At 44.2% G+C, this 10,340-nt stretch overlaps 1 protein-coding gene across 1 annotated transcript in view; it reads left to right on the top strand.

Annotated features, from left to right (window-relative positions):
* The first annotated feature begins 517 nt into the window (after window positions 1–517).
* The window catches only part of EEFSEC (eukaryotic elongation factor, selenocysteine-tRNA specific), a 170,158-nt gene continuing 160,335 nt past the window's right edge, over window positions 518–10,340 (top strand). Inside the window, exon 1 of the mRNA XM_083155634.1 lies at window positions 518–758. The gene's annotated coding sequence lies outside the window, so the exon portion shown is untranslated. The remainder of the gene's footprint in view (window positions 759–10,340) is intronic.

The following is a 10,340-nucleotide window of genomic DNA, read 5'->3' as shown; positions in this document are numbered from 1 at the left end:
ATGTAATAGGATGAGAGATTCAGAAAGTGAGAGATTTGGTAAGAAATCTCCATTAATTTTTTTTTTTTTTTAAAGCGGCAATCATTTACACTGCAAAATGAAACTGGTTTTCCATTGTAAATGATTGCCGCTTTTAACAAACAAAAAAAACATGGAGATTTCTTACCAAATCTCTCACTTTCTGATTCTCTCATCCTATTAAATTTCCCTGTATAACTCAGAAAAACAGCAGAGTACAGCAAATATCATTTATTTAAAACTGTACATTGGGTCCTCAAAAGGACCCCCCTCAAAGTATGGTAGGTGTGCACTAGCCTAAAAATACCAAAATAGGCGACGTCATATAAGTGAATTCTCACATAGGGCGAATCGGACAAACATTTTAGGATATTTACTTAAGCTTTATCATGTCCTTACAAAGTAAATACTGTTGTTTCCCCGTCATGTGATACCCAAAGAGGGATTAGGAGCCTACTCGTTGCAGAGTTGAAACAGCCAAAATTGCACAAACGTACTCAAATTCCACTCAACAATTTCAAAATCATTGAAGCATGATGGATTTAAACTGTCAAGAACGCTGTTATTTTTGGAGCACGACTTTGCGAATATAAATATGAAAAAGTGTATGCGCGGGACCTGAACATTTCACCCCAACTGTTTTGGCAGTGTCCCTTCCCCGCTCTCCGCATGTGCTTATTCTGTGATTGCTACAGGAATGAAAACAAAGTATTTATGATAAGGGGAAACCTATTACACAGGTCAGTTTATGTCTCTCTTTAGTAAGTGTTTCCTGCGCTGAGAATTTACAACATACTCGCACTCGCGGGGCGCATTTCGACAAAGGAATAGGTACAATGTACGGACAAGAACCAAGGTCTTGCATGCTTCTCCTAAATAATGAATATCTTATTCATTTGGGGGTAGCTATTTCCCTTGACCTTCTCTCCCGCAATTGGGGCCTTATTCAGAGGTGATCACTGATAAGTGAAATCCCGTTTCAAGAGATTATCGAATGACTGCGTGTGCGTACCATAAGTATCGCTCATACACAAGGGTAAATAGCAAATCGTACGGATTGTAAACGCACTGATTCCGGATTTTGATTAACAGCTGGTGTTTGGGGGGGGGGGGGTTTGTGGTGGTAATCTGCTGTTTTCTAGTAAAAATGCAGGCAAGCCCATGTGTTTTAAGCAGTGTTCATTTTGATGGGGATCTTCAGTTTACTTTGAGTCTTATGTCACTTTCCTTAAATTTGACAAAATGAAATGTCACATTTTAGTCAAATTTTTTATTTCTTCTTATGTCGTGTTCACACTGCCCGTGTTAAATACCTTGCATTTTAATGCAGGGGACTGCAACGACGGACCCCCATTCTCACTGCTAAGGCAAATTCCCGAGTGAAGCAGTTCTACCCGGTAATTTGTCTTTTAACACAGGTTTTTTTGCAGTGTGAGCAGGTCAACCCGTGTCTGCATACTAGGATCTCAAACACGGGTAAAAAGCAGTGTTGGAGACCTGGGAATTTTGACACGGGTTGACCCGTTCACACTGAAAAAAAAAAAACTGTTAAAAGGCAAATTACCGTGTCGACAGACTACACCCGGGAATTTTCCTTGCAGTGAGAACAGGGTATTAATGGATCTTGATGAACATTTTCATCTAATTTTAGTTATTGATTAATACACGGAAGTGCGCAAAACCCAGGATTTTAGGCAGGTGGAAATGCCTTCTGTAGAAATAACCCAGGTCGTGAGACCCGGCATTTCTACCCAGGTAGCGACCAGGGTTGAACACAGGTTCAACCTGGGTCACTGTGTAGTGTAAACGGGTAACCTGGGTCGATGCAACCCGGGTCCTGTTCACTACAGTGCAAAAGCCGACACTGGAAGATGCTCTCATGTCCCAGCACCTCCCCTACCCCACCTTCCAGTGACGTCACCCACCCGCATTATGCCGGGTGGGGACTCTAGTGTGAACAGGTTTGTAAGCCGGGTCGCACCCAGATTGTAGCCGGGTACAAAATTCCCGGGTGAGACCCGGCTTGCAGATGGAAAAGAGGTATTATGCGGGGTACACACCAGGACGTCCCGCTCACGATGACGTGGGGGCACGACCCGCTCACGATGTGCACCGTGAGCGGGTCCGATCCGATGGCGACTTGCACCCGGGGTATGGTCTTTTCCAGATCCTACCTGCAGCAGGTAGGATCTGAAGAACGACCGACCGACTCGTGGGACCGTGCATCCGATCGGTATCGGTCCACACCAGGACAGAAAAGGGCCCAATCACCACACAATCCATCATACATCCAATTGGTCGGCATTGGATCTAGATTGCAGTTTATTTATACTGTCATGGATTTTGCTGGACCTTGGATACTGTGTATACCTTTCACTATGTGTTTAGTAATCTAGGTATGAAATAAGTGCAACACAAATGTTAGTTTCTTCACAACAGGTCATTTATTTTCTGCAAATACAGTACCAATTCAAGAATGCAAATCTTTGCTAATAATTTTTATTTTTTTCATTTATTTTAAAATTTTAAATTTATGTTAAATTTTTTATTTAAATAATTAAAGAAAAATACAAGCTGCCTGATACAAGTAAGTACAGTAGCACAGCACTAGTCTATTGCAACATAAAATGAAGCTGTAAGGATGCATATTATAATATATAGCTATTTAGCTAAAGTTAGCTACTAGCTACATAAACTGACGGAGTGATTCACATGACAATAGCCCATATTCAATGCAGAAGGCAAGGGGGTTAAATGGTGGGGATTGCCGAAAACAAGCGACCCTCGCTGTTTAACCCCCGAGCCGGCTGCTCACCGTATTTGACGTTCTGAGCGAATCCTCGCCTCCAGGGGATGGCGAGGATTCCCCCAAACAGCGAGGCTTGCGGCTAATGCAGGGAGACTGCTGCATTTAGCTGCGCGCCTTGCTGTTTTAGCTGCCGCACACGCCATTTCCCCCTCTCTACAAAAACCTAGCAAGGGGGAAACGGCGTGTGCAGGGGGTCAGTGGAATACTGACGGTGCGAGCTGTCACAGCTCTCATAAGTCATTGAATACACCCCAAAGAGTTGTTGCGCAACCGTAGCACAAACAAGTAAATCTAGGGCCATAGAAAATGAATAAAACTGTATAAAATACATTATTAGGAATTAAAGCAGGGGTTCTCAAAATCAGTCCTCAGGACCCACACAGTTCACGTTTTCCAGGTCACCCGGCAGGTGCACAGGTGCACTCATTATTCGCTGACACATTTTAAAAGATCCACAGGTGGAGCTAATTATTCCACTTGTGATTCTGTGAGGAGACCTGGAAAATGTGCACTGTGTGGGGTCCTGGGGACTAAGGTTAAGAACCTGTGAATTAAAGAATCCCAAAAATTAATCGCTCAAAAAATATGTTGTCCTGACGAAAATTATACAGCATTTTAGTCTAGTAAATTGTAGTCATGCCAACATGGACGAATACTATTTTCGTCAACTAATAGTTTGTCTTAATTGTTGTCGATGAAATTAACGCTGGTTTTAACCCCTTCACGACATTTGACGTATATATACGTCATGGCCGGGAAGTACTTCCCGACACATGACGTATATATACGTCATGACTTCAAACTGTCACTGCGTCTAGAGACGCAGTGACAGAGGGACGATGTCTGCTGTCCCTGACAGCAGACATGTCCCTGCATGCCCAGGGGGGGCTGCGATGCCGCCCCCCCCGTCGGCGATCGCTGTGATTGGCTGTTCAGTGTGAACAGCCATTCACAGCGTTTTCTGTGTCACCGGCGAATAACGTTCGCCGGTGACACGGGATCGGAGGTGATTGGTGCTGTAAAGTACAGCACCAATCACCGCGGGGTGTAAGGGTGACACTGGTGTCACCCCACCTCACCCCGCCCGCCCCAAAAGGCCGTGATTGGTTCGTCGGACCGACGGACCAATCACAGCCATGGAGGGGGGTTTAAACTAACGGTGACTGCACTGCAAACGCCATTCCGGTCTGGAATAGCGTGCAGTGCGGTCACCGTGCCCAGCTGCCGCCATATACTGACCAGAACCTTGCTCAATACTTACCTGATCACTGCTTGGGATCTTGCTTCATCTTGTGACATCCTGTGCTGTGTTGTGCTGTGTTGTGCTGCTGCAGTGTCATCGAGTTAGAGAGAGAGAGATAGAGAGAGAGAGATAGAGAGGCCTAGTGACAGAGAGTGCTATATTTTGTGCTGCTGCAGTGTAATAGAGTTATAGATAGAGAGATAGAGAGAGATAGAGAGAGAGAGATAGAGAGATAGTGACAGATTGTGCTATATATTTTTTATATAACTGACTGCTGCCCCCCCTTTTGTGCTGATCAGTATAAATTAACTGATCAGCAACTTTTTGGGGGCGCAGGTTTTTTTTTATATATATATATACCTGTCAGTGCTGCTGCTGCAGTGTCATAGAGTGATAGATAGTGAGAGATAGAGAGATAGAGAGATAGAGAGAGATAGTGACAGAGAGTGATAGAGACTGCTATATTTTGTGTCTGCTGCCCCCCTTTTGTGCACCCCCAGCAACTTTTTGGGGGTGCAGGGGTTATTTTTCATATATATAACTGTCAGTGCTGCTGCTGCAGTGTCATAGAGTGATAGATAGTGAGAGATAGAGAGATAGAGAGAGATAGTGACAGAGAGTGATAGAGAGTGCTAAATTTTGTGTCTGCTGCCCCCGCCTTTTGTGCTGATCACTATATCTGAGGTGATCAGCAACTTTTTGGGGGTGCAGAGGTTTTTTTTTTTATATATACCTGTCAGTTGCTGCCAGTTGCACTGTCAGTTGCACCAAAGGTTGTGCACCTGCTGCCCCTCACTGGTAATCAGTGTCGCATCACTGATTACCTTTTTTTTTTTTGTGGGTGCTGTGGGGTCTTTTTTTAATTTTTTTTTTACACACACTGTGATTTTGTGGGTGTCCTGTGGCCATTGTGCGCTGATCAGTGACGTACATCACTGATCAGCTTTTTCGGCACAGGGTTGATCTATTTTTTTTTTTTTTGATCAAATTCCTGTTGCCTTTGAGCGCTGTTCAGTGACGGACGTTACTGACCAACATCTGTGCTCAATTTTTTTTTTTTTAACCCCTTCAATTTTTTTTTTTTTTAACCCCTTCAATTTTTTTTTTTTACCCTTCAATTTTTTTTTTATTTTTTTTTTGTATTTTTTTTTTCTGCACTACATACACACTACACACTACATACCCCCCGGGTTGAAATAAAGTTTGTACCCCCCCCCCTACACTATACACGTGTTGAAACATTTCACTACCAGTAACACAAAAATAAAAATGGCATCCCAAATGTCATCCCAAATGTCATCCCAGTCATCCAGAAGAATGTATTCAGTGGAGGAGGCATATGCCATGCTTGCCTCTGACTCTGACACAGCCAGTGAGGCAAGCGGGGAATTTGAAGGATTCGTCTTAAGCTCCTCTTCCTCCTCTGGTGATGAGGGACCCCCTCAAAGACGCCCCCGTAGAGCAGCTGAGACCCCCCCCCCCCAATAATTGATCTCGTATGGACCCCACCACCAGACAATTTTGAGCCCCAGGTTCCTGAGTTTTTGGCCATGCCAGGAATCCAATTTGATTCCACAGGTCTCAGAGAAATTGACTTTTTCAAATTATTTTTCTCTGATGATTTTATAAATTTAATGGTGGACCAAACTAATTTATCTGCCCAGCAGTTTATTGCTCAAAACCCCACGTCATCATTTGCTAGGTGGACCCCTGTAGATGCAGTAGAGATGATGACGTTTTGGGGTCTGGTGTTTCATATGGGCATAGTAAAAAAGCCACAAATTAGGCAATATTGGAGTACAGATGTTCTGTACAGCACCCCATTTTACCGTATGGCCATGACTCGGGCTCGTTTTGAGGCAATCCATAAATTTATACATTACACCGATAATGCACAGTGCCCACCCAGAGATGATCCCACCTTTGACAGGCTATTCAAAGTCAGGCCGGTCATTGATCATTTCAGTGCCCAATTTGCAGAGCTATACATCCCTGATAAATGTATTAGTATCGACGAGTCCCTTATACATTTTAAAGGAAGGGTTAAATTCCGCCAGTACCTTCCCAGTAAGAGGGCAAGGTATGGCATAAAAATGTATAAGCTGTGTGAAAGCACCACAGGGTACACCCACAAGTTTAGGGTATATGAAGGGAAGGATTCAAGAATTGAACCGCCAGAATGCCCCCCCTCCCTCGTAGGTGTTAGTGGAAAAATTGTCTGGGATTTAATGCACCCCTTCCTGGATAAGGGTTATCACCTCTATGTGGATAACTTTTACACCAGCATCCCCCTGTTTAAGGCCCTTGGTTCAAGAGGTACAGCAGCTTGCGGTACTGTGCGCAAGAACCAAAGAGGCCTCCCCAAAACGCACATTGCCCAAGTACTAAGAAGGGGTGAAAGCAGGGGAATATGCACCGAAAATATGTTGTTGGTCAAATATAAGGACAAGAGGGATGTCCTTATACTGACAACAATTCATGGAGACAGTACCACCTCCATCCCTGTACGAGGTACCAGTACCCACACCTCAAAACCAAATTGTATCCTAGATTACAATAAGTACATGGGCGGAGTGAATCTTTCAGATCAGGTACTGAAGCCGTACAGTGCCCTGCGGAAAACAAATATCTGGTACAAGAAGCTGGCCGTGTATATCATCCAGATGGCACTGTATAACGCTTACGCGCTATTCCGTTCTACCGGCCAGAGGGGGACATTTATGCACTTTCAAGAGGAAGTCATAAAGGGCCTAATATTTGGGAACCAGCAGGCAGAGGGCCCCAGTACTTCTAGTACTGGCCCCCGTATTGTACCAGGGCAGCATTTTCCCAACGAAATGCCCTCCACTGCAAGAAAGGGCAGGACACAAAAAAGGTGCAAAGTTTGCTATAAAAAGGGAATAAGAAAGGAAACTATTTTCCACTGTGAAACTTGCCCCGACAAACCCGGCCTATGTATAAAGGAGTGTTTCAAAATATACCACACATCTATGGATTATTAGGTTCATCATTTCACCGTGCTTCGGGGGTCTTGCTAATGCCACATAGCACCCACCATTCATTCCACCAGAATCTGAGCTGCAAAATCCAAAAATCACTCCTTCCCTTCTGAGTCCTGCCATGCACCCAACTGGTATTTTTTGGTCACATGTGAGGCATTGCCGTACTCTGGAGAAATGGGGGCACAGATTTTGGGGTGCTTTGTCTCCTTCATTCCTTGTGAAAATGAAAAATTTTGAGCCAGAAGTACATTTTTGTGTAAAAAAATGTAATTTTTCATTTTCACAGCCCAGTTGTACCAAAATTGGTGAAACCCCTGGGGGTTTTAAAATATACACTATACCCCTAGATGAATTCCCTGAGGGGTGTAGTTTGCAAAATGGGGTCACTTGTGGGGGGGTTCCACTGTATTGGTAATGCAACATAGCACCCACCATTCATTCCACCAAAATCTGTGCTCCAAAATCCAAAAATCACTCCTTCCCTTCTAAGTCCTGCTATGCACCCAACTGGTATTTTTTGGTCACATGTGAGGCATTGCCGTACTCTAGAGAAATGGGGGCACAGATTTTGGGGTGCTTTGTCTCCTTCATTCCTTGTGAAAATGAAAAATTTTGAGCCAGAAGTACATTTTTGTGTAAAAAAATGTAATTTTTCATTTTCACAGCCCAGTTGTACCAAAATTGGTGAAACCCCTGGGGGTTTGAAATGTACACTATATCCCTAGATGAATTCCCTTAAGGGTTTTCTTTGCAAAATGGGGTGACTTGTGGGGGGGGGTCCACTGTATTGGTGCTTTGGGAGTCTTGCTAATGCAACATAGCACCCACCATTCATTCCACCAAAATCTGTGCTGCAAAATCCAAAAATCACTCCTTCCCTTCTGAGTCCTGCCATGCGCCCAACTGGTATTTTTTGGTCACATGTGAGGCATTGCCGTACTCGGGAGAAATTGGGGCACAGACTTTGGGGTGCTTTGTCTCCTTCATTCCTTGTGAAAATGAAAAATCTTGAGCCAGAAGTGCATGTTTGTGTAAAAAAATGTAATTTTTCATTTTCACAGCCCAGTTGTACCAAAATTGGTGAAACCCCTGGGGGTTTGAAATGTACACTATACCCCTAGATGAATTCCCTGAGGGGTGTACTTTGCAAAATGGGGTGACTTGTGGGGGGGTTCCACTGTATTGGTGCTTTGGGAGTCTTGCTAATGCAACATAGCACCCACCATTCATTCCACCAAAATCTGTGCTGCAAAATCCAAAAATCACTCCTTCCCTTCTGAGTCCTGCCATGCGCCCAACTGGTATTTTTGGTCACATGTGAGGCATTGCCGTACTCGGGAGAAATTGGGGCACAGACTTTGGGGTGCTTTGTCTCCTTCATTCCTTGTGAAAATGAAAAATCTTGAGCCAGAAGTGCATGTTTGTGTAAAAAAATGTAATTTTTCGTTTTCACAGCCCAGTTGTACCAAAATTGGTGAAACCCCTGGGGGTTTGAAATGTACACTATACCCCTAGATGAATTCCCTGAGGGGTGTACTTTGCAAAATGGGGTGACTTGTGGGGGGGTTCCACTGTATTGGTGCTTTGGGAGTCTTGCTAATGCAACATAGCACCCACCATTCATTCCACCAAAATCTGTGCTGCAAAATCCAAAAATCACTCCTTCCCTTCTGAGTCCTGCCATGCGCCCAACTGGTATTTTTTGGTCACATGTGAGGCATTGCCGTACTCGGGAGAAATTGGGGCACAGACTTTGGGGTGCTTTGTCTCCTTCATTCCTTGTGAAAATGAAAAATCTTGAGCCAGAAGTGCATGTTTGTGTAAAAAAATTTAATTTTTCATTTTCACAGCCCAGTTGTACCAAAATTGGTGAAACCCCTGGGGGTTTGAAATGTACACTATACCCCTAGATGAATTCCCTGAGGGGTGTACTTTGCAAAATGGGGTGACTTGTGGGGGGGTTCCACTGTATTGGTGCTTTGGGAGTCTTGCTAATGCAACATAGCACCCACCATTCATTCCACCAAAATCTGTGCTGCAAAATCCAAAAATCACTCCTTCCCTTCTGAGTCCTGCCATGCACCCAACTGGTATTTTTTGGTCACATGTGAGGCATTGCCGTACTCGGGAGAAATTGGGGCACAGATTTTGGGGTGCTTTGTCTCCTTCATTCCTTGTGAAAATGAAAAATTTTGAGCCAGAACTGCATTTTTGTGTAAAAAAATGTAATTTTTCATTTTCACTGCCCAGTTGTATCAAAATTGGTGAAACCCCTGGGGGTTTGAAATGTACACTATACCCCAAGATGAATTCCCTGAGGGGTGTACTTTGCAAAATGGGGTGACTTGTGGGGGGGTTCCACTGTATTGGTGCAACATAGCACCCACCATTCATTCCACCAAAATCTGTGCTGCAAAATCCAAAAATCACTCCTTCCCTTCTGAGTCCTGCCATGCGCCCAACTGGTATTTTTTGGTCACATGTGAGGCATTGCCGTACTCGGGAGAAATTGGGGCACAGACTTTGGGGTGCTTTGTCTCCTTCATTCCTTGTGAAAATGAAAAATCTTGAGCCAGAAGTGCATGTTTGTGTAAAAAAATGTAATTTTTCATTTTCACAGCCCAGTTGTACCAAAATTGGTGAAACCCCTGGGGGTTTGAAATGTACACTATACCCCTAGATGAATTCCCTGAGGGGTGTACTTTGCAAAATGGGGTGACTTGTGGGGGGGTTCCACTGTATTGGTGCTTTGGGAGTCTTGCTAATGCAACATAGCACCCACCATTCATTCCACCAAAATCTGTGCTGCAAAATCCAAAAATCACTCCTTCCCTTCTGAGTCCTGCCATGCGCCCAACTGGTATTTTTTGGTCACATGTGAGGCATTGCCGTACTCGGGAGAAATTGGGGCACAGACTTTGGGGTGCTTTGTCTCCTTCATTCCTTGTGAAAATGAAAAATCTTGAGCCAGAAGTGCATGTTTGTGTAAAAAAATGTAATTTTTCATTTTCACAGCCCAGTTGTACCAAAATTGGTGAAACCCCTGGGGGTTTGAAATGTACACTATACCCCTAGATGAATTCCCTGAGGGGTGTACTTTGCAAAATGGGGTGACTTGTGGGGGGGTTCCACTGTATTGGTGCTTTGGGAGTCTTGCTAATGCAACATAGCACCCACCATTCATTCCACCAGAATCTGAGCTGCAAAATCCAAAAATCACTCCTTCCCTTCTGAGTCCTGCCATGCACCCAACTGGTATTTTTTGGTC

The sequence above is a fragment of the Crinia signifera genome, chromosome 8 (assembly GCF_055691185.1).
Source record: "Crinia signifera chromosome 8, ASM5569118v1, whole genome shotgun sequence".
Lineage (NCBI taxonomy): Eukaryota > Metazoa > Chordata > Amphibia > Anura > Myobatrachidae > Crinia > Crinia signifera.
Note: the sequence above shows the minus strand (reverse complement) of the source record. Positions and strands in the feature narration are given on the sequence as shown.